This window comes from Schistocerca cancellata, chromosome 5 (assembly GCF_023864275.1).
Source record: "Schistocerca cancellata isolate TAMUIC-IGC-003103 chromosome 5, iqSchCanc2.1, whole genome shotgun sequence".
Lineage (NCBI taxonomy): Eukaryota > Metazoa > Arthropoda > Insecta > Orthoptera > Acrididae > Schistocerca > Schistocerca cancellata.
The window spans coordinates 504,888,304-504,913,243 of record NC_064630.1 but is presented as its reverse complement, the minus strand read 5'-3'; the positions used below and the strand labels follow the sequence as shown (position 1 = coordinate 504,913,243).

Sequence of the window (24,940 nt, the reverse complement as noted above, 5' to 3'; positions counted from 1 at the left end):
GCAACTGACTTGATGAATTTGTGTCCAATGAAAAGTTTCTTTTACTGGACGGCACATGATCTACAGCAACTAAATTAACATCGGACGAGCCCAAAGGAGGGGTTATAGGAGCTCTTATGTTCTCAGTATACGTGCACACTCTGATCAGAAGTATCCAGACACCGATTAGTGGACAGCCTTTGCCTTCGTGACTGCCTGAACTCTCCTGGGAACACTTTAAATGGGGTGTAAGAAGGTTTCTGGAGGAATGTCGGCCCAAGAGAGGAAAATATAGGAGGCAGTTATGTTGGACGCTGCGGTCTGGAGCCGCGTCGACGTTCTAACCCATTCAAAAGGTGTTCCATATGGTTCAGGTCGGGACTCGACGCAGTCAGACCATTTGAGGAATGTTACTGTCTACAAATCATTGCCTCACAGATGATGCTTTATGACAGGGTGCACTGTCGTGTTGATACGTCCAATCATCGTCTCTGATCTGTTCCTCTACAGAATGCAGAACACAATGCTACAAAATCTGTTCATGTCCTTCCACAGCATTTCCTTAAGCGCAATAAGAGGACTGCACACCAAACACGAAAAATACCACCAAATTGTAACACTCCCTCCTTCGTACTTCACTTTCGACACTAAGCTCGTCAGGTAACACTCTACAGGAACTCGCCAAACCCCTCCATCGGACAACCACAGATTACAGCGTGAATCAACACTTCAGATAATTCGTGACTATCCACCGTCCAGTGGCGTTGCTATTTACACCATCTCAAGCGTCCCTTGGCACCGCCCACGGAAATATGTGGCTTATAAGGAGCTGCTCGACCACTGCACACTATTCTTTGTAACTCCCTACACACAGTTACTGTGCTAATTTGACTGCTGGTAGCACTTTGGAACTTACGAGTGATTCCTTCCCCTGTTTTCATTCGATTTTTTACAAGCACCCTCCGTAATCTCAACGGTCCTTGTCCGTCAGTACATGAGGTCTACTGGTCTTTGTTTAGCTGTGCTCAATCCTTCACATTTCCACTTCACAATCACGTCACTATCACTCGACTTGGGCAGCTTTTGAAGGCTTGCTGCGCGCCTGAGGGGTCTATTACTCAGGTGACATCCAATGACTAGAATCAGACTTTCACTCTGCAGAGATTAGTGCGCTGATATGAAACTTCCTGGTAGTTTACAACTGTGGGCCGGACCGAGACCTCGAACTCGGGACCTTTGCCTTTCGCGGGCAAGTGCTCTACCATCTGAGCTACCCAAGCACTACTCACGCCCCGTCCTCACAGATTTACTTCTGCCAGTACCTCGTCTCTGGAAACGTCCCCCAGGCTGTGCCTAAGCCATGTCTCCGCAATATCCTTTCTTTCAGGAGTGCTACTTCTGCAAGTTTCGCAGGATAGCTTCTGTAAAGTTTGGAAGGTAGGAGACGAGGTACTGGCAGAAGTAAAGCTGTGAGGACGGGGCGTGAGTCGTGCTTGGGTAGCTCAGATGGTAGAGCACTTGCCCGTGAAAGGCAAAGGTCCCGAGTTAGAGTATCGGTCCGGCACACAGTTTTAATCTGCCAGGAAGTTTCATCCAATGACTAGTTGTCGTTCTAAGTCAGCAAGCTCTCCTGAGTGACGAAGTCTGCTTTTACTGCTTCTATACTGAGAATACAACAGTCCCCGCCCACTTTTATACTGATGGGTCCACCTTCGTGACATCTAGTGCTCAATTCCACATTATATAGGAGTGTCCGGATGCTTTTGATCAGGCAATGTTAAAGGATACAGACTGTTCGATGGCAATGCTGTTGCCGACCGGAGTGGCCGAGCGGTTGTAGGCGCTACAGTATGGAACCGCACGACCGCTACGGTCGTAGGTTCGAATCCTGCCTCGGACATGGATGTGTGTGATGTCCTTAGGTTAGTTAGGTTAAAGTAGTTCTAAGTTCTAGGGGACTGATGACCTCAGTCGTTAAGTCCCATAGTGCTCAGAGCCATTTGAACCATTTGATACGAACTGACCACAAAACCTTTACAGTTGTCTCGTTGTATAACGCTCCTCACCACGGTATCGTGGAAGATGACTAGAGACAATTAATAAGTCAGCTTCGTCCTCCATTTATCGTAGCTGGAGACATGAGTACCCACCATGTAGCGTGGGGAGGAGACGTGACAGACAGGAACGGCAAGACCTTGATACGCGTTATCGAAGATAATAACCTAGTGATACTCAACGATGGCTCTCCTACTATGATAACTTCACCTCTCCGTAGACCCTCCGCAGTTGATGTAACTCTTTGCACCCCCTGCTTTACTGAAAAATCTAATTGGTGCGTTAAAAAGGATTCAATGGGATCCGATCATCTCCCAATAGTTTCACATTAACATCAACGTCGATACTATGCACATCTGTTACTCTAATAGTACGTGGAAAATCAAGGAAGCCAATTGGGCCTCTTATAAGGAAACGATTCGGCGGGCACTCGCAAATACGAGACGTGACTTACGGGACGAAGATGCATACCCAGTTTTACTCAATGCTATGAACGTCGCAGCTGGCATCAGCATCCCTAAGAAAAAAGAGTTTACAGTAATGAAGCACCGTTCTCCTCCTTGGTGGAATTCTGAATGCTCTCGGGAAGTTGCGAAGCGACGACTCGCCTTGAAAATGTATCGTCAGAATCCTTCATTGGACAACTTCTTGGCTGTGCAAAAAGTGAATGCGCGAGTTAACAAATTCCTGAAGAAAACCAAGAAGGACAGCTGGAAACAATTTTGCCTCTCCCTAAATAATGAAACCAGTATGGCAAGCATCTGGCATAAAGTAAAAGCTTTTAGAACAAGAAGACTGTCTTCCTCCCCTCCTGCTACCACGGCCTGGTTAGAAGAATTCATAGATACAATCGCTCCTCCCACGATGCCATTTTTCAACCATCGGTTCCCTGCTGAAGAAGACCGCTATCATGTTCTCCTTCGTCCTTTCTCTAACGAAGAACTCAACGAAGCTATTAAAGTATCGAGCGACAGTTGCCCTGGCATTGATCATATACACTACCCTATGCTTGCACACCTGCCTATAGAAGCGAAAGACTTTCTCTTGAACATTTTTAATCAGTACTGGATGAAGAAAGACCTCATATCAACATGGAAGACGCAAGTAATAATTCCAATTCTCAAAAGTGGTAAAGATACAAATGTGGGTACTAATTATAGACCTATTGCCTTGTCGTCGTGTGTTGCAAAAACACTGGAACGAATGGTAAAAAGGAGACTAGGATGGTGGCTTGAAAAAAGTAATTTGTTGCCTCGGAGTCAATACGGCTTCAGAAAAGGCAAAGGGACCATGGATAACCTGTTTTTGCTTAATATGAATATCACGTCAGCCTTTCAAACGAAAGAGACAGTAGTGGCAGCTTTTCTTGACGTTAAGGGTGCATATGATCACGTACAAATGCCGATACTCTTGGACAAGCTGGCAGGATTCGGAATTCCTTCACGGATGACCTACGGTATCAGTACCCTGATTACTCAATGAACGATCTACGTCCGTTTCAAAGGTACCATGATCGGACCTTTTTATGTCTCCCAGGGCTTGCCGCAAGGTGCAATTTTAAGTCCTCTCCTGTACACTCTATATACGCACGACCTAGAACGCATACTTACTCCCCCCACAAAAATCCTACAGTATGCTGATGATATATGTGTTTATTCTACTGCTGCTTCATATCTTCAGGCCAAAACGGCATTAACCACAACCATCGCACACATCGATGAGTGGCTCTCTATCAATGGGCTGGAGATCTCGGCTGAGAAATCAGCAGTCGTTCCCTTCTCCAAGTCGACGACAGCTCGCACTGAAGATCACATTACCTGTGGCAAGTACACCTTCCAAATAAAATCTCACGTTCGATTTCTGGGGATGATTTTTGACACTCTGTTAAGCTGGGCGCCCCACGTAAGATCCACCGTTACCAAGTGTGAAGAAGGTTTAAATGTAATCAGATCACTCACTCGTGTCTGGTGGGGAGCGCACCGGAGTGTTTTACTCACCATGTACCGAGGGATAATTCGATCTCGATCAGACTATGGCTGTCGATTCTACCACACTGCGTCACTCCAAATTAGATACTCTTCAATATAGAGCCATTCGTACATGTTTTGGAGCCATGCGATCGACGCCCACCAACGCCCTTTTAATAGAAGCAGGGGAGATGCCCTTGAGCATTAGGCGCCAAATGTTATCTGACAAATTCTACATTCAAGGCATGGCCATTATGGACAGTTCCGTCTATCAAAGTAGAGACTGCATTTATCGACTGTGGATTGCATCCCACAGAAGGAATAAAGTGCCAGCCGTTTGTGCCAGCTTTGACACTTGGTCACCTGTCATACATTCTATACGGTGTTCAGCGCATCTACCTGTTTTTGAATATGATCTTCAAACGCTCTGCTCCCAGATCCCAGTCCATTATTTGGGCGATGGATCCAAAATTCCGCAAGAAGAGTGTACAGGATGCGCTTTTTTCTGCCCTCAGATCCAGATCCGCAAAACCTTCAAACTGCCTACGAGCACTTCTATTTTTACGGCGGAGACAGTGGCAGTTTTGGAAGCACTTAAGTTTGTCTCTAGCACTTCCTTCCCCAACATATTGATAGTATCTGACTCGCAAAGCGTTCTTAAAACCATTCAGTACAGTCGATGGAACAAAACAACCAACAGTTATATCTTGGATGTGATATCTGAATATATTCGCAGCACACGCACGGGCCGGACGATCCATTTGTTGTCGGTACCTTCCCACTCTGGTATCCTCTATAATGATGAAGCTGATGCATTAGCCAAACAAGCGGCAGCCTTAGGCACCGTCCTGGATCTGCACCTTCCTTATACAGACTACTTACGTGAAGTCAAGGATCACGCAAGACAACAATGGCAGGAAACGTGGAACGTTTCTCAACAGACAAAAGGCGGTTATTACGCAGTGCTACAACCTCGGATTCCTTCACAGCCGTGGTTCATGACGACATATCTGGACCGATCCACGATTTCTACCATCATAAGACTCCGCTTCAATCATGCCTCTTTCCCACAACATCTACATCGGATCAACGTTTACAGTTCACCAGCATGTGAGTGTGATCCTGAGTCGGAAGCTGATGTCAACCACACCTTATTTATGTGCCCCAAATTTGACCGTGAACGGTTGGCCTTTCTGAAGACACTGCTGAGTATGGGCTACCATCTTCCTCAATCAGCTTCTTCTCTTTTATGTACTAAAGACGTTCGTCTATATAAAGTGATAGTTAACTTCATCAAGAGTACGTGTTACAATCTGTAGGTTTTAATGGTGTATGTAAATTATAAATATGTCTTGCTGATGAAGATATTTCAGAATTGGTGTGACTTCTAAGCCAAGACAATTATTTTCCAATTCAATTCAATTTTTAAAACATAATGTACAAAACTGTAACAGTTAAGCTTTTTATTCTTGTAAATATGCTTTTCTGTATTTGTTTATTCAATTATGTGTACATTGTCACTCAAATGGTTCAAATGGCTCTGAGCACTATGGGACTTAACATCTATGGTCATCAGTCCCCTAGAACTTAGAACTACTTAAACCTAACTAACCTAAGGACATCACACAACATCCAGTCATCACGAGGCAGAGGGGATGTTCCAGAATGAGAAACATCCCCCAGGCTGTGGCTAAGCCATGTCTCCACAATATCCTTTCTTTCAGGAGTGCTAGTTCTGCAAGGTTCGCAGGAGAGCTTCTGTTAAGTTTGGAAGGTAGGAGACGAGGTACTGGCAGAAGTAAAGCTGTGAGTACCGGGCGTAAGTCGTGCTTCGGTAGCTCAGATGGTAGAGCACTTGCCCGCGAAAGGCAAAGGTTCCGAGTTCGAGTCTCTGTCGGGCACACAGTTTTAATCTGCCAGGAAGTTTCATATCAGCGCACACTCCGCTGCAGAGTGAAAATCTCATTCTGCTACTATCATTGTCATACGGACCAGCAGCTAGTGAGATAGTGTGCCGAGTCATTTGGTACCCGTCGCAGCACACCTAGTTCCCACAACTAGTGACTTGAACAGTACATTGTTGGCGATGCTGTGCTCTGTCTTCGAAGTCTCCGTGGAGTTATCTTCCAGCAAGCTAACGCAAGACCTCATGTTGCCTATGCTGTCGTGACCCACCTCGACACAGAGGATGTTCGACTGTCGCCTTGGCCATCACATTCTCCGGGTCACTCACCCACTGAAAATCACCTGCTCTTGGGTTACCGAGAGCGTGGCACGCTGCCACTATGGTGAACCGTGGTGTAGAATAGACACACCATGGAATCACATACCCTTATATGTCATCCCAGCTCAGTTCGACTCGACGCACCGCCGTATTAGGGCCGATATTAGTGCTCGAGGTGGCAGATCTGTGTACTAAATTTCGCATACTGTATACCCTCAAATCATGCGTTGTTTGTATGCACAAATTACGTAAAATTTCGCTATTCGCTAGCCTTTCCGAAGTTGCAATCGCCGCAGCACTATAATCCACAATCACTTGACGACGACTAACCAGGCCAGCAATTCTGGTTTGTGGAGAAGATACGCCAACTGCTACGTATTTTTCTCTTCGAGCTACTGGATATGACCGGTGGCTTCAGTTGTGTGACTGGCTCATCATGACGCAACACAAGCCACGCACAGACAAGGTGGGTAGCATAACACACTTTTTTTTCCTTCTTCGCTTACTTTGCTTAGTCATCGTATCCTTTATTTTTCGTTTCCGCTGAAAATTTTCTAGCTAGTTATGGATAAACATTTCAGGGAATACGAATATCGTTAAGAGTGTCACCATCAACGATTCATTTCTGTACACCAATGTTCAGCCTCTGTCACCGCGTGCAATTTTCTCCCGTACTGCTACCTTTATTGTCTCGGTAGATATGTCGCCAACGTATTTTTTTTTCTCATAAGATATTTCACAGACTTCATTCATCAACTATTCCCAAACATCTTCATTTCGCTCATTTATCTGTAACATATACCGCGTTTTTCTGTAACATGACGTCGGAAATACCTCCAGTTTCTTCTTCCTCTATTTTTCTACCACCAGAATCCATGTTACAAGCAGACATATACATTTAGTAATTTCTCGCTCACCTCAAGTCTCAATAGCAATATCTGACGGGAAGGGGACCTTGACGCTTGTAGATTGTTTCCAGTAATAACATACAGAAAATTAGGACTAAAAATTGTGCTACGAAATAATCATACAAGTTTAAGAAAAGTAAAGATACCCAATAAGTGTACAGAAGTAATTAAGATATATACAGGGCACCTTTGCGGCATTTGTGAGTATAAACAAAAGTATATGACGGAGTAATTTGTTCGGAATCGTTAAGGAAATAGTGTCTGAATAACGGTACTGGTGAGTAATTTATAACACTTTCAAACACAAGTTGCCAGTAATGAAAATGGAAAATAAGAGTGAATAAGCTACTAATAATGAGGATGGGAGAGTTATCAATCATTACTCCCGCTGTTTAATTACAATGTTGAGCAGCTATATAAAAACAGGAAGATTCATGACAGTATTAAAACTACATTTAGCTCATTAAGAGAGGAGTGCGCTTCTAAACAAGAAAGACAAAATTGAAACACTAGAACGGAAAAGTTTCTTAGGACAGAACCCTACTTGAAAAAACTAAAGCATTTATCAACCAGGCGGTTGCTTTGAACAATAGAGGGTTTTACTGGACAAGATCTTAATGGAGATGGCCTTCCACCGACCTGACACATACAGTTTAACATTACATTCACACCATACTACAACTTTTTTTTTCACTTGCTGTCTGACTTATTGCAGCGAAGCTTTAAAGCAAGTTTGCTGTCCAAGCGCTACACCAATGGCAACGAACGGTATCATTAACGACAATAACCGACTATTCACTAAAACTAGAGAATGTACAGTAAAAGAAGTGGAATAAATGTGTGCATCTAGGTAGCAGTATCACTCTGAATATGTGAAATAATGGAGACGTAAGGAATTTATACGCTACTTGCCTGTGAAGTTCGAGAAGAGTTAATGGCCCGACATGATGATGCCGCCGTAACGCGACTGTCAGCCAGTGTAAACAGGTAAAACTGTTTTGTAGGAGACGACACGTAGGGAAATTCCCTTACTGTATACACTGCGGTTCCTCAGTGCATTTAAAAGTGTTCTGACAGAAGATAGAGCTTGCTACGTTTAACTCCCAGCTTTTCCTTTGATCAGTATGCTAGTTTTTATTGCATACCTGTTTAAAGACGATGTATTTAGTATCAGTGCTGTGATGATTAAGTAGCTTTTTACAGCCATTTTATGAGACAAGATTTCTTTCTATGGATATACGTTTATTTCGGTTTCTTCCCTTCCAATTAGTAAAACGATGTCACAGCCTTCGGTCGCTCTGTGTAAAGGCTGTAAAGGCATTTCGGCCATTTATCTGCCGATTTTGGTTTTCCTCTATGCCACTGCAGCGCCCCTATTAGCGCTAAGAGAACATGTCAGACGTGAACTCCTGACAATTAAAATGCAGTGCGAATATATTATAAATACTACAAATACTTTTCTATACTATAACCAATGTACACGATTTTATTATTACTTTGTGTTCGATTCGTCTATGTTGCCTACTGCTACGCACATGAATACAGAGGACTGGCATGTTCATCTCCTACAAGGCAGCCGTTGTTTTTCAAATTTAGTGATTTTATCCCAACAAGCGAGTAACCTCAGTAGTAGTTGCGGTGCAACAGCAGGTTCAAACCTGAAATTTTCGTGCTGGTACCACGCCTTTTTTTTGCTCACTGAAAAGAACCCCCCAGCTATGAGGCAGTCACATGTGGCGGTAAATATTCCAACAATGAATGTTAGAAAATAACGCGGACAGGATTTGATAACTTACGGATATTCAAAATAGGTTATTACGTACACACTAAAAGATCTTGCTAAACGAAAAAAATAGCGACCATTATTATTTATTTTGCTCCTTTCGATCTTCTGTTACCTTAAAGATTTCAAGATAACTGTCGGGTATTTATGAATATAAGCAGTGTTTACTCGTTAGCAACATCAAAAAATACAAGTATGATCTATCTCTCACTGCCTAATAATAATAATAATAATAATAATAATGTGGTAAGTCTGTTGCTTTATATCCAAATTTTGAAAATCAGCTCACGAACTATGAGGATCAAAACGAAAACTAATGTTAACGCATTTAAATTCAGAGTACATTACGAGTACAACAGAAGCGCAGGTTATGGTAAAAATAAATCAAGATTGGAGACACTAAATTTCTCTCTCCCTCGCGACGTGGTGACCAATGATACAGAAAATAGTGTTGAATGTATGGAAAGTGCTTGTATAATACTTATTAGATTTTCAAAAACACCATTTTAAAAAAAAAAATTGACGATAAATACCATACACAGAACGAAGTTTCGAGAACATGCGTTATTAAAAATATACCATATTTTTCACCAAAATTCATGTAAAATAAAATTAATAATCATACAAAGAAAAACATCGATGTATCTCCGAAAGTTGTTGATAATCATCTCTTGCTATATAAATACGACTTTCTTAAAATATTTACGAACTGTGCGGCCACCACGAGCACAGAATCTTTTAAGCGAATTACAAGGTAAACATATTTGTCTAATAGTGTAATGACTCACACGATTACGGAGTAAGACATACTATTTAATGTAGATTAGATTTCGTCACAAAATGCAATTCACACTGCATTTATGAAAAAATTACCCACGTGGAGACACTTTACTCGCAATTCATGGACAGAAAATCCTAACAGCCGATTCCCGATTCGCTCGGACTGACATGTGGTTACTGCAACCAACATTGCTTCCCAGACGCCGGCGAATTTCGAGCAACTAACAATCGCATTTACTGGTTTCTCGTATCCTTGTCTACTGATCACTGACAAAAAAACCTAATATTTTCCTGAACTTTGGGTGATGAGAAATGAATTATAGTTTTCGTGATGACAGAATATTCTTGTGCGAACTTTGAAGTACCCGCATTGTATTCTTTTTGTTGTGTACCTACCTTTGTGCAAGAAGAGCAGTAAATTTATTTTGAACGTTGATAGATTTAGTTGCCACGCTATAATGTCGTAACGACTCGATTTCAATCCTATTCGTTAATTATTTACGAGACTACACACGCCGACCAGCGCTGTTAAATATACAGTCCAAGGGAACTTTTTTCTGTTTTTATAACTCACTGGTATCCTACATGTGATAACGAGCAGTGATTAGCTGCCGAAGTAGCTACTAATAATGCAATGTGCTGATTGAAAACAAAGAAAAAAAACTGATGTATTTTGTTTGTTTACATGGATTTAACCGTCGAACGAATTAAGTATCAAGTAAGGGGGTTACAAACAGAATATGTGCATGTTAAAGCGCAAACTTCGTCAGTTCCAAAAGATAAGTCACCAATAATGTGAGCGGAATACGAAAAGTTACGAGACCGAGACACGCGTGCTGTAAGAAGCAGAAAACGCGCGCGCCGGCCGGCCCGCCAGCCTCACCTGCAAGCAGCCTACGGCGTCTTGACGGTTATCGACGGACGGCCCCGTCGTACTGAACTCCTCCACTGCTAGCGACGTTCTGCGCACGCTCCAGACTGCGCATCGACTGCAGCGCCGCGCGCGGTCAGTTTTCGCAAGTGCTTGCGTCACGGCTCACCGCCAGTCGCTTCACTCCGGCGCGCTGGTCTGGACAGACCCCCAGAAGAAACCGCGACCGATAGTAACGGTTGCAGCTTGGCACACCAGATATGGGTTTCTTCTTTGTCACTATAAGGGTACTGAAGTTTTTTAGTTCTTGACATGAGGAAGAGTTACCCGATTATGTGGGTCATATATTATTAGGTGTTTCTTCACTAGCCCCACTCTTTTCGGAACGTCTTAGTTTAGTTAAGGCACACGCTGTACTGATACGGAAAAATATTCCGAACGAAACTCACACAACACGTTTTGCGATGAATATATGCATTATTACAATGAAGAACGAACAACTTATTTAATGATACCAATCTTTTCTCTAATCAGTTGTTTTCTTTTGCTGCCCTGATTTCTTGGCCTCGGAGAGGCGGGGTTTTTTCGAAGAGTAATAAATACTTTATAGCCCCTACAGTTTTCGTTGAAGAAAGTAATATTCCACTTTTTTATTTTACTTTTTTTTGTTTATAAGATCTCATCTATTCAGCCCTCTAATCACTTGCTTTGATTCGCATCTGTCGCTGTAACGCTACTCCACAAAAGTGGAGTCAGGATTGTGAAAACAGCCAGCCGGAGTGGCAGTGCGGTTCTAGGAACCGCGCGACCGCTACGGTCGCAGGTTCGAATCCTGCCTCGGGCATGGATGTGTGTGATGTCCTTAGTTAGGTTTAAGTAGTTCTAAGTTCTAGGGGACTGATGACCTCAGAAGTTAAGTCCCATAGTGCTCAGAGCCATTTTTTGAGGGTTGTGAAATCAATAGAATGGACTTCATTTCGAGTCTGAGTATGTGGCCCACACAGTTATGAAAGTGTTTATGCTCAGTGTAGACGGGAGCTGGAGGGGAACGATGCCGTATTGCTTTCATTCAGATTGCATCACTATAATGCTGCTCCACTAAAGTGGAACACACCATAGTCAGTATAGGCCTACAGAAGATTGCAGGATTTAAAACATTAGTAGATGTTGTAGGATGTAGGACGATACCCAGTGCAAATAGGACGTATATTTTACTGAGCAAGATAATTTCAAAGTTTAACCTCAAGATTTCAATAAATAAATTTTCTTGACTGACAGTTTCATGAGAGGACATGTGCAATGAATTTTTCAGTATAGTATCACTTTTGGTCTTTACTATGGAATGCTCATTAACAATAAAATCGCTACCTCATATTTTTTGACTGCGAAAATAATCTGTATGGTTCTGACTCAATCAACTCATAAAGTTATCGTGGAAGTTAACCTGCAGATCTACTTTCTCTACATGTATACTCCATTAGCACAAGCACACCTGCACGAATACATTCTTGTCACAATGAAATAATGGAATGCAGAAAAAATTTAAACCTTCACCTTAAATTCGTTGGATATCACTGTAAGGTTAGAGGTCTTTTTTTTTCAGATGAATGTTTTTAATGAACTTCAAATTTTATTTCAATACTACGCAATGGCTCACTTCAATTTTCTTTCCTTTGCTGAGTCTGTAAATTATTTTAAGCAATTCAACAAATTTTGCTAATCTCTAAGTTTTTATTGTAGTAAATTTTGTTCTTTTGGAATTGTTAGAATACTAAAATAGATTTAATACTAAGGTAGATTTTAAGATTTGAACCAGGACCCTACCACAGACAAAATGACATTGATTAGTCTGGATACAAACGCAAGTTCATTTCTGTCAATATATTCACGAAAAACATACAATAAACAAGATCTAGACTTTTTGCAGCACTAATGAAAACAGTGTTTTGCCTGGCGGTGACGATGCGAAATGTACACTACTGGCCATTAAAATTGCTACACCACGAAGATGACGTGCTACAGACGCGGAATTTAACCGACAGAAAGAAGATACTGTGATATGCAAATAATTAGCTTTTCAGAGCATTCACGCAAGGTTGGCGCCGGCGGCGACACCTACAACGTGCTGACATGAGGAAAGTTTCCAACTGATTTCTCTTACACAAACAGCAGTTGACCGGCGTTGCCTGGGAAACATTGTTGCGATGCCTTGTGTAAGGAGGAGAAATGCGTACCATCACGTTTTCTACTTTGATAAAGATCGGATTGTAGCCTATTGTGGTTGCGGTTTATCGTATCGTGACATTGCTGCTCGTGTTGGTCCAGATCCAATGACTGTTAGCAGAATATGGAATCAGTGGGTTCAGGAGGGTAATACGGAACGCCATGCTGGATCCCAACGGCCTCGTATTGAGAGGTGGCATGAGCCCCCTCTCATATTTCTATCTTACTCTGAGTAATTCGATTTTCCTCTCTAATTGCATGCGGTGAAAAGTTGCTATTCCTTCAAACGCGGACTTCACACGCAGCGTCTCTGGTCACCTGGGTGGTCCGGTGGCAGGCGGGTTCTGCTGATCTTGAAAACGTTAAGCCGACGGGTGTGAGGAGTTAAGTGGATGCTTTCCAGAGGCCGACATTGTTATAAGAGCGGGGGCGACACGCCTACAGGGGCCTAACGGAGCGGCTGGGCTAGAGATTCCGTTATTTCACAGAAACTTAGTGAAAACACTTTCTGGCGGGCTACCAGCGAGGTGTGGGAATGACTTGTGTTCCCAGGCAGTCTTGGCGGGCAAATTCCCGCGTTTTCTGCAAAATCATAACTGTGATTGGCTTGCTCACGGGATATCTCCGTGACGTAGCAAAATCGACGCAGAAATGGGCGCCAAGTATCTCCATTGGTGGAATAGTAGTGCGTCGGCAATAGAGCGGAATTTTCCGCCGGTTTTCGAGTTGCTGATTGGAACGTTTAACCACAGCCACGGTTGTGGGGGCGGGAATGTTCTGTGTTCGGCTTGTACGGGTGCTCTCGAGAGAGTCGGCTCTTTCCTTTTGGTCAGAGTAGGTTTTACAACACTGAGCTCTCGCTGCTCTGGACAGCCTGCCTTCTGTTGGCTGTCTAATATACTTTTATTTTATTGTAACTGTTTAAGGTAGTTGCTGAAGTTTCGACTTCAACGTAACTTCCCGAGTACAGTTGGCAATTGACCGTTCTGCGTACAGGCAGTCTATGTTGTCCGTCTTGAGCAGTTTTGGCTAAGGTCGACTGTATCGGAGTTACTGTGTGACTTCGCTTGTTAAAATCAATCACTGTACTGTCAGTGATTGTGTGGCGAGCCTTCTTCGTCTCCCTCAGAGGCGAATTTGTATTGATAGGAAGTCTTTCTGGAACAACCAGACCAGGATAATTTGTTTCGGGCTATACTCGTGACATTATCATCACCATGACTGGACGTCGAAGTAACCAGCCATAGCTTCCTGTATGCCAGATCGTGTCCTTGCAGTTAAGAAGACAGTTTGGTAATGTATGTCCGCAGCACCGGCAGATTTGGAAATTTTGCTCTGTGATAACCAGAGCTCAGCAGAGCGCGCCTGTTCCCGTCTTTCCTTACTTGATTCTGTCTTGGGTGTTCATTGTCTGAGTTCTCACTACTGTAACAGCAGTTAATGTTTGGTTGGCTGGGTGATTCTCTTAAAATTTGAGTTGCAAGGAATTGGCTCCACATACCACTTGGTCATAAACATCACAAGCTAGTTTACAGACAACTTCACCTTCACAGCATTTATTTGAGTATCCAATTTGACGCATTGTAAATGTTTTATGTGTTGTGTTTATTATTTTGAGTTTACTCATAATAAATCAAATTGTTATTTTGGACAGAACTTTCATTCTGTACATCGGTAGAGCAACCCTTTCATTTCTCACCACATTAATGAAATTTATTTATCAAATTAAATTATTGCAGGTGTCAAACTCTTTTCTACTCCACTTGCAGGATCGATTAGAGTTAGTTCGCGTTTCTTCTTAATCCATGTGCAACAGCAAAAGTCGGAGTTAGAAAAGGGAGGCTTAGAGCCTCATTTCCATATGAAGATTCTAGAAGAATTTAGTGTTAAATACACTGCTAGCCCGGCACCTCGCGTCTCACTAGCAGTCGAGATGACAGGCATCTTATCCGCATGGCTGTAACGGATCGTGCAGCCACCTCTCGAACCCTGAGTCAACAGATGGGGACGTTTGCAAGACTACAACCATCTGCACGAACAGTTCGACGACGTTTGCAGCAGCACGGACTATCAGCTCGGAGACCATGGCTGCGGTTACCCTTGACGCTGCATCACAGACAGGAGCGCCTGCGGTGGTGTACTCAACAACGAACCTGGGTGCACGAATGGCAACACGTCATTTTTTTCGGATGAATCCAGGTTCTGTTTACAGCATCATGGTGGTCGCTATCGTGTTTGGCGACATCGCGGTGAACGCATATTGGAAGCGTGTATTCATCATCGCCATACTGGCGTATCACCCGGCGTGATGGTATGGGGTGCCATTGGTTACACGTCGCGGTCACTCTTGTTTACATTGACGGCACTTTGAACAGTGGGCGTTACATTTCAGATGTGTTACGACCCGTGGCTCTACCCTTTATTCGATCCCTGCGATACCCTACATTTCAACAATAATACACGACCGCATGTTGCAGGTCCTGTGCGGGCCTTTCTGGATACAGAACATGTTCGACTGCTGCCCTGGCCAGCACATTCTCCAGATCTCTCACCAACTGAAAACGTCTGGTCAATGATGGCCGAGCAACTGGCACGTCACAATACGCCAGTCACTACTCCTGATGAACTGTGGTATCGTGTTGAAGCTGCATGGGCAGCTGTACCTGTACACGCCATCCAAGCTGTGTTTGATTGAATGCCCAGGCGTATGAAGGCCGTTATTACGGCCAGAGTTGGTTGTTATGGGTACTTATTTCTCAGGACCTATCCACCCAAATTGTGTGAAAATGTAATCACATATCAGTTCTAGTATAATATATTTGTCCAATGAATACCCATTTATCATCTGCATTTCTTCTTGGTGTAGCAATTTTAATGGCCAGTAGTGTAGATATAGCTTCAGAATTTACATGGCTTACATTTGGCTCTTCTTCCAATTAACAGTTGTCATGGAGCATAATACTAGCATTTCACATATTTAAATGCAGAACCAATGTCCGTTCAAGGCTCTAGTTCCTTGTAATTGCAGATATTTAAGCCTTACACTCACACCGGAATGGGTACGGTCTGATGGCTGACTACAGACTGATACTTTTTTCACATTTGGTGCTGTTTCTTCGTGCCCTCCTCCTTTAGTCTGGTTCTATTATGCCTCTCTATTGCAGAGGGACTTCCCTTCATCTTTTCTTGCTCTATCGCAGTTCTGGCTATCGATCCTATACATACATACATTTAGTGTCATATATCAGCAAGATTGTTTAGATTACGCTGCAGAATTATGATGGGAAGTCCTTACACGTCATCCATATAGTCCCATCTCTTTCCCTGCGAGTTCCATATTTTTGGAGTCCTGAAGAAAGACATTCGTGGCTCTCTATTTGTTTCGGACGAAGAGGAACACGTCTGGGTACAATCACGGCCCTGTAGGCAACCGATAACATTTTCCCATGGAGGCACTGACTCTCTTGTCTCACAGTGGGACAATTATATTAACAGTTATGGCGATTACTTTTGAAATAATAAAGTTTACTTACTTTTTTCCATCATTTCACTTTAATTTGACTAACCCTTACACATACAGATAATGTCCACATTCAGTACAGAATTACACGTTAACATGAATGTTAACTTTATTTGCAAACAAGTGAAAATGACGGGTGGCCTGAAGTGTTGGTGCTACATCATTTAGACGAGTCTGAACATGTGTCGCATGCAGCCGCGCTCCCGCTTAGTGAAAGTAATCGTGCTCAGTGTGCATGGGCCCAGGAGGAGTAAGAAATGATTGTGTTGCTGGTTTCACTTCGACGCTTTTCTAAACTGGATCCAAGCATCGCGAACAAAACTAATGAGAATAATAGCTAACAAATAATCAACTAGTGGTGTGTTGTATCGCCCAACCAATCGATGTGTGTGCCTGGGAGATCAACGATGCATTTCCGAACTGCTAGAGACGTAGTGTGTCGAGGGCATCATTATTCCCTCATTTATTTCTTTTGCAGAGAACAGAATATTAAGAATTGCACTAAGTTCTGTGATTGTGTTCCATACCTAATTCGTCATGAATACACGAACAGCTCCATTTCCCTCTGAGGCATACAGGCTGTTCGACAGTTGAAGATGCAAATGAGATGAGTACAGAACATAGAAACAAGCAAATAATCCTAGTAATCGTAGGTCCGAAAACCACTGGTTTCTCGGATATGACGTATTACGACTGACATGAATATGTTAACAAATAAAATGTGTTCCCTATACGAGAACAATATTGACGAGATGTACGAGCAGGTATGATACATGGACGGCAACATTTAGAACTCGGGATCTAGCCGTGGGTCGTGGGCGGATAGCAGAAGCATATTAGGACACCGCTCGTGTAGAGCGTAAAATCCGGGATCGAGCCCCGGCCCAGAACAAACTTTCATTGTAGTCGTTCTATTACACAGCTGGAAATGGTTCATATCTGCAACGGCGAAGGCATTTAATGTATTACGACTGAGTACCTGAACACCTTATAACTGAGTCCCCAAGGATCTAAACTGCACATATGCACTTGAGGACGAAAACATTAGAGCAAGTGTCTCACGCACAGAGTTCAGCACGTCACCTCGTCTATGCCCCTACACGCTCAAAAATCCCAAACGAGTCCCGAATGCATTGAAAACCATCCACAATGTGTTCTTCTTAGTTCACGACACTATCAAGACGGCGGGAATACACCAAAGCTTTTGAATATCCCTGCAAAATAAAATCCAGCGGGTTCAAGTTCAAAAATGGTTCAAATGGCTCTGAGCACTATGGGACTCAACTGCTGTGGTCATAAGTCCCCTAGAACTTAGAACTACTTAAACCTAACTTAACCTAAGGACAGCACACAACACCCAGCCATCACGAGGCAGAGAAAATCCCTGACCCCGCCGGGAATCGAACCCGGGAACCCGGGCGTGGGAAGCGAGAACGCTACCGCACGACCACGAGATGCGGGCGCGGGTTCAAGTCAGGGGACTGAAAGGCCATGGTATTGACGAGCCACAACCTACGGTAAGAAAGGAAGAATGAATTGATTGTTGATTTTAATAACGATCATCCTCCTTTACCTCCTCTGCATTACTGCAGATGGCGTGTCACTGAACACATTCGTTCTGTGCATGCAGTACATGTGAGGCGCCTAGTTGTTTCCACTGCACTGTGTGGAATACGAAGGTTCTGTTGTAGTTCACTAACCTGCTGCCTTCAAGTTGATGTCCCCAGCGTAGAAAACAGCACGCAGGTCGTAGGGTCTGTATCTTGAGGCTGAAACTGACTTTTAGCGAGGTTCTGTTCTGAAATAATGCATCACTTCTTTGGGATGTCACTCGCGTATTTTAATATAGCCACACGAGAAGACTACATGATCTTAATACAACACCTTCTAATGCAGCAAAGTACATGACCAAACACAATGTTTACGAAAATGTATCTTTACACTATTTGTGGCAGGTGTCTGTGTCTCATGACTACCGGAGTGAATCTTTTAATATTGAATACTGGCAAACACAGACAACATGACTGTACATCTCGACTGCCTAACCCAGAGTGACGAACAGGAACTTAAATAAAAACCGGAAACACATCCTACGACAGACAACATGTCTGTTCTTATCGACTGCCTAATCCAGAGTGACGAACAGCCCGAAACACTTCACGCGCCATACCAGAAAAGGCGTGACCCGAACGCTTCCGAAGTGCTTCGTCCGCAATTTCGTCAGTCTTTTGTTTTTGATTTAAATTGTTTTTAATAATTCTAAAATGACTGATTGATAGTCAGCTGTTGAGAGATATTTATATTAAAAAGTGAAGTCATTCCAATGAGTAGTTTAACTAATAATAATAACTATACTTTAACGTATTGGCGCCCTCACTCCGAACACAGCAGCCAATCAGAGAGCAGTAGCATTATGCAGGCGGTCTTTCTTACGGGAATGGTACCGAATCTAACATCTGTCACAGGTACCTCACAACACATTTCGTCATCTATATACTTCTTGCATCTCCACTGCTCTGGGAACAGCTTCTTGGAGCCTAATGTGATGGCTGACTAAGCGGGAAATATTACAAACCGATGCACCTGTTGTCGACGATTCGTGCAGTTTATTCCTGGACAGTCACAAGAAAGTGTGCCGGTGCCCTAACATGCATGTATTCTACATACCCCTCCTTTCACCACAAGGAATATCATCCAAATACTTGGACATTAACAATGTTGTAACACTGACTTGACTCTACTTCTGCATATGTCGTATCGGGCAAAGGTTTCTGGACCTACACTTACAGGGGTTAGGGGTTATTTGCTTGTTTCATTGCATTCTACTCGCTCCTACCTATAACAGTCAGACACCCTGTAGAATAGCGTGGAGCTACCCCAATCGTCATGCGTTCATGTGACTTAGTTGGACCTTTTAATCCTGACAGTCAACAGTGGAGTTACTTCAGACAGGACATGACTTAGCAATCAAATCACCGTGCACAGAGGGCATGAGTCTCAAGCCACAAGATGGTGTATCTTCACTGTCTGTCGATAAGTAAACAACAAGACTGTCACGGTGTCTCGTTTCTTGACATTTTGATTGCTTAGATATCGTAGTACAGCAGGCGGGCAAAAATATAAATAAATAAATAAAATTCAGCACCCTCAAGGATTGTGTTCATTGGCACCAGGGAATTCGTGCATACAGAAGAACTGTACTGCCAGTGGTTCATTTGTCACCGTCATCAGCGATCAGATGACACTTAGGAGGCCTGTCTGTGGACCCTGTGTTTTGGGTTGGGGGTTGTCTGGAGGGGGAGACCAGACAGCGAGGTCATCGGTCTCGTTGGATTAGGGAAGGACGGGAAAGGAAGTCGGCCGAGCCCTTTCAAAGGAACCATCTCAGCATTTGCCTGGAGCGATTTAGGGAAACCCTGTGTTTTGACTCTGCAGGCAGTAGCTGTACTGAGTTTAGTGGTGAACATCTTTTGCAACATTCATTTGAGGATACAGTCATACCCAGTGAGACGTACACACTCCTGGTGAACAGCTTCAGCCATTTGAACGGGGTCGCTTTATGGGCACGCGGGGTGCTAGATGAATCTGTCGGGAGACTGTTGCAATGTAGGGCACAATGTATTGGTGACGTGTCGTTGCTTTCAGGAGTACTCTGTGGAACATTCGCACACCAGTAGGGCTGGAATCCACATAGCACAGACGCAGGTCAGGATCGACGCACTGTGCGAGCAGCGGTGGCCGACGGAACATAATAAGGGACAGAATTTGGGCACATCAGAGAAGATTGTGAGCCATCTACTCGCAACAGGGCCGAGAATAGATTGAGTCTGGCCAGGCCACAACTCACACCACGTCATCGCTGATCGTGGATATTCTGGTGTCGTGAAAGAACCGACTGGAGAGTGGAATGGCGCTATGTTGTCTTAAGTGATGAAAATGGGTTCTGTCCGTATGAGAGTGACGAACATACGAGTACGCGCGTATGGCGCAGACCTGGTGAGCGACACGCTGGTCCCATCCCAGGCTTCATGATGATGGTCACGAGTTACAACTCAATAAGTTACAACTCGCGGTTACATTTGTAAGGTGGCAGATTTTAGCACCTTACATGATATTTATTCAGAAAATAATATATGACAAGTACCACGCGGACAGAGATAGCCATTTGACAGCACGGTACTAGTATCAACATATCAAGGTTAATACTGGTACTTAAGATTTTAGAACCGTGCATATTATCATTGGGAAGGTGGTTTGGACGGACACAGGAAAGAGTTGTTTGTGATGTCGAACAAGCGAGGTGGCCGGCAGCTGGCCGATGCTTCACACGGCGGTTGCTTTGTCGGTTGAGTGACACTTGTGACAACAGGGGGTATTGGGGGAGCCTGAGACCTCACAGGTGGAAGAAGAGGGAGAGAGGGCGTACGTGCGAGAGGGAGACTGTTTCCCTCCGTTGCGGATAACGGGACACAAATATGGCGCGCCCATGAAAGGTGGGAGACCCGCGCGAAATTTTAGAGTCCTGATTGGCCAGAAAACGAGTATGGATACATGTGCGAGGAACGGCGAAGTTTGGCGGCAACAAGATCGGGACTCTGGTGTCGGTGTGGTGCGAGGAGGACGCTGAAGGTCTGCTACGCAAGACCTCACACAGGAGAAAGTCAACATCACGCTGGTGCCTGGGACGACTGCCGTAATCCACGAATTATGGTGATTTAGAGCAAACAGCTGGCAAAGTAGGGCACTGTAATTGAAATTGCGTACGCGTTCCACTAGCTCTTTGCTTGAACTCTTTGATTCTGTGTCCGTCTAGGTGGAACTTCAGTAAAACCACTTGCGTGGTAAGTTAGGGAAAGGGACGATTTGGGATAAAGTCTCGATTGTGCCAACTGTAGGATAGTTAGTTTAGGGAATTAATTTGATTGTAATATTTTGGGTTAGGAATATTGTTCCTTCTGGTTTTTAATGAATAAATGTAAGATATAGTAACAGACCATAATCAAAGCATTATCACTTCCATAGGTGGCAAACTATTGATAGAATAAGAGTTTTATTAATATAATAAATTACCATATTAATTCGATGCAAACGATACTGGGGGTATATTCGCGCATTTAAACAGAGCCGGTGTCAGATAGCAGTAATGAAACAAGAAGTTTCATATGCCTTACACCCCGTACGTTGCACATTTGGTCTTTTTGTGGCGTAAAGTAACCAATGCCCACTACAGCGGATACTGTTATTTCCGTGCTACTGCCATTTCTTCGTCAGAAGGTGATGTGCTTTTTCATCAGGACAATGCACGCCCACGTATGGCTGTGCCGTGACACAACTTACTCTCCGTGGTGTACGAAAGCTGCCCTGACCATCAAGATCAACAGATCTTCGCCAATTGAACACGTATGAGACATGATGAAGCGGAAACTTACTCGTTTTACAGGGCCTGCAGGAATTACTGCAACAAAAGGCCCAAGGCACTTGGGACAGTCGGCGCCTTTGTGATCGTTTGCATGAGGGGGGTATACTGTGTAATGATGCGACTGTTTGGGCAGCCTTTACTGTGATATGTGTGTTTCATTTGATCTGAATTTGTTGTCACATACTCCTACAATGATGAACTACCTGTCACCCTACTTGCCAATAAAATGACCTTGTCTTTGAAGGTGTTGCATATTTTTCCTGGCAGCGTAACTTGCAGTAATCTTAATTTTTAGCATGCCATAGATTGTGGCGAAACAAGCGCTGTATCATTGGAGAAATACAGAGGCGGGCGAGTGTGCCGGGACTTATCCCACTCCACTGCTAGCAGCACCACGTCACCACAACGCGTTTGTGCGTAGCACACAAGTTTTGCACCATATTTTCAGAATGAAATTTAAAGTTAAAGTTGCTTTTTCAAACTTTGTTAGCATATGTTTTAATATATTAAATTGTAAATTGTCAAAACTCAGAATGATCAGGTCAATATTTTTCCCTAAGTACATCGTTTTAAGAAAAAAAAGTGATGCGAAATAATAAAGCTAGAAGCCCAAAAATTTGTCATAATGTGCAGATGTATGTCAAAATTACCTGGTACAAGTCTCAACTTGATTAAAGAAATATTTTTGTCAGAATTATGAAAAATTGAATGTGCTAAATATAAGACTTGGAAATATGAAAATTTGTATGAAGCTTCAGTTGAACATAAAAACATTAATTATGTAATCCCATTGAGCTACCTCTAATAGTTTTCGAGTAATTTGTAGAAAACTTAATTTGGAACTAAAATGTTCTTATTTATAGTAGATTAAGTATCTGTTATATTAATGCTAGAAAGTTTTGGTTTCACCACGTGATGAAACCTTTTGAATAATTCACCTATAACAAGTTTCAAGGCCTGGATGTATATAAAAATAAATACAAGGTCTCTTAAAGGTGTAGTTCCGAGGTCAGGTTCTACCGTTAGTTCCGTTCTGAAAATTCTAGACGGCAAAGTTTAAATACAGACGAGCTAAGGCTTTTTCTGTGATTTTAACCAACTTAACTACATTTCTACAAAAATTTCGATGATTTTATATTAATACACAACACTATTATAAAATATTACGTGTCCGAGAAATCGGCCATTTAGAGGCTGCTACCATGGGCGTAGGGCGGATGACAGGAGGTGTTCGCTTGGCCATCTGCTGCGCCACATAAATAAATACAGCGCGAGAGGCAAGACTAGGCTTCACTTTTGCACTCAACCACTGTACGATCCGCGTTAAGTCAAAACGCCCGAGTGCGCGCTGCCTCGTATGACGTCAGAGACAGGCTGTTACTAAACGCTTGTTTTCAGTAATAATAGAAAGTGAACTCGCGAGGACTTTACACCATCCTGGATCGCTTAGATTTTGCAGAAGTAACTGTTAGTACGCCGCCCGTAATGTTAACAAATCTGCGTGGCAAGTGGTGACAATTATTTTCCACTTTTGTGGCGAGCAATTATTTTGATTATCAGAAGTCAGGGCGAAAGACAGTTTAATAGGAACTTACTGTCGAGGTCGCATCTGAAATGCCCGTAGTGCTGTTTAGGATAGAGAGATTTATTGTCAGTATAACATAATGAATATGACAATGCAGAGCCTCTGAATCAGAGGCTGAGACGGTTCTGCGACCGTGTGGGCTGCAGATTCCTCGACTTGCGCCATAGGGTGGTGGGGTTTCGGGTTCGCTGAATAGGTCAGGAGTCCACTACACGCAACAAGCGGCTACACGGGTAGCAGGGGTTGTGTGGCGTGGGCTGGGCGGTTTTTTAGGTTAGATGGCCTTGGGCAAGTACAGAAAGGGCAACAGCCTCAACGGGTGCGGGGCAAAGTCAGGACATGCGGGGACCAAGCAGCAATCGGTATTGTAATTGTAAACTGTCGAAGCTGCGTTGGTAAAATACCGGAAATTCAAGCGCTGATAGAAAGCACCGAAGCTGAAATCGTTATAGGTACAGAAAGCTGGCTGAAGCCAGAGATAAATTCTGCCGAAATTTTTACAAAGGTACAGACGGTGTTTAGAAAGGATAGATTGCATGCAACCGGTGGTGGAGTGTTCGTCGCTGTTAGTAGTAGTTTATCCTGTAGTGAAGTAGAAGTGGATAGTTGCTGCGAATTATTATGGGTGGAGGTTACACTCAACAACCGAGCTAGGTTAATAATTGGCTCCTTTTACCGACCTCCCGACTCAGCAGCATTAGTGGCAGGACAACTGAGAGAAAATTTGGAATACATTTCACATAAATTTTCTCAGCATGTTATAGTCTTAGGTGGAGATTTCAATTTACCAGATATAGAATGGGACACTCAGATGTTTAGGACGGGTGGTAGGGACAGAGCATCGAGTGACATTATACTGAGTGCAATATCCGAAAATTACCTCGAGCAATTAAACAGAGAACCGACTCGTGGAGATAACATCTTGGACCTACTGATAACAAACAGACCCGAACGTTTCGACTCTATAAGCGCAGAACAGGGAATCAGTGATCATAAGGCCGTTGCAGCATCCCTGAATATGGAAGTAGATAGGAATATAAAAAAAGGGAGGAAGGTTTATCTGTTTAGCAAGAGTAATAGAAGGCAGATTTCAGACTACCTAACAGATCAAAACGAAAATTTCTGTTCCGACACTGACAATGTTGAGTGTTTATGGAAAAAGTTCAGGGCAATCATAAAATGCGTTTTAGACAGGTACGTGCCGAGTAAAACTGTGAGGGACGGGAAAAACCCACCGTGGTACAACAACAAAGTTAGCAAACTACTGCGAAAGCAAAGAGAGCTTCACTCAAAGTTTAAACGCAGCCAAAACCTCTCAGACAGACAGAAGCTAAACGATGTCAAAGTTAGCGTAAGGAGGGCTATGCGTGAAGTGTTCAGTGAATTCGAAAGTAAAATTCTATGTACCGACTTGACAAAAAATCCTAGGAAGTTCTGGTCTTACGTTAAATCAGCAAGTGGATCGAAACAGCATATCCAGACACTCCGGGATGATGAAGGCATTGAAACAGAGGATGACACGCGTAAAGCTGAAATACTAAACACCTTTTTCCAAAGCTGTTTCACAGAGGAAGACCGCACTGCAGTTCCTTCTCTAAATCCTCGCACAAACGAAAAAATGGCTGA

General features: G+C 43.3%; 1 protein-coding gene across 3 annotated transcripts in view; it reads right to left on the bottom strand.

Annotated features, from left to right (window-relative positions):
• Positions 1-10,654, bottom strand: part of LOC126188087 (uncharacterized) — a 538,033-nt gene extending 527,379 nt beyond the window's left edge. For 2 of the 3 annotated variants that reach the window (XM_049929542.1, XM_049929546.1), the window contains exon 1: positions 10,580-10,654. The gene's annotated coding sequence lies outside the window, so the exon portion shown is untranslated. The remainder of the gene's footprint in view (positions 1-10,579) is intronic. The other variant, XM_049929543.1, reaches the window with a different exon arrangement.
• Between the last annotated feature and the right edge of the window lie 14,286 nt (positions 10,655-24,940).